This window comes from Galeopterus variegatus, unplaced genomic scaffold (genome assembly GCF_000696425.1).
Source record: "Galeopterus variegatus unplaced genomic scaffold, G_variegatus-3.0.2 Scaffold3875, whole genome shotgun sequence".
NCBI classification, from domain to species: domain Eukaryota; kingdom Metazoa; phylum Chordata; class Mammalia; order Dermoptera; family Cynocephalidae; genus Galeopterus; species Galeopterus variegatus.
In genome coordinates, this window is record NW_007729986.1 from 252400 (window position 1) to 253041 (window position 642).

Genomic DNA, 642 nt, shown 5'->3' on the forward strand with positions numbered 1-642 from the left:
ACTGAATCAATTTTTTACACCTTTATTAAAAATAATTTGAAGATATTTGTGTGGGTCTTTCTGTGGGTTCTCTATTCCACTCTGTTGATTAATGTACTGCTGGAAGGAGACATATATTACATTTAAAATAAACAAAGGTTTAATATTTATAATATGTAAATAACTTTAATAAATTAATTTAAAAGGTTACAAACAACTTATTAGAAAGGAAATAAAGAAGTCATGGCATATCTATACTATGAAATATTATGTAACAGTTAAAAATGAGATATATCAGGATATGCTGGATCTGCCATGGAGCAATTGGGTGCCACGCAGAGGGGATCAGGGTCCTAAGTCTATTGACCAGATCCACAAGGAGGCAGACATGAAGGAGCATTGGGAGCACATTAAAGAGCAGCAGTCCATGGCCAAGGGCAGTGATAAGTGTTGGGATGGCCTGCCCACCCATCAGCTTTGGCCTTCCACTTGTGGATGATAGTGCTTGGAACACGGTCCCCATCAGCAAAGGCAGCTGCCCCATTGACACCTCACGACTCATCAAGATCACAAAGCCTGGCTCCGCTGATTCTAACAACCAACTCTTTGCACCTGGAGGGCAACTGAGCTGGGGGCAAGGGTAGCAGTGGAGGCTCAGGAGCC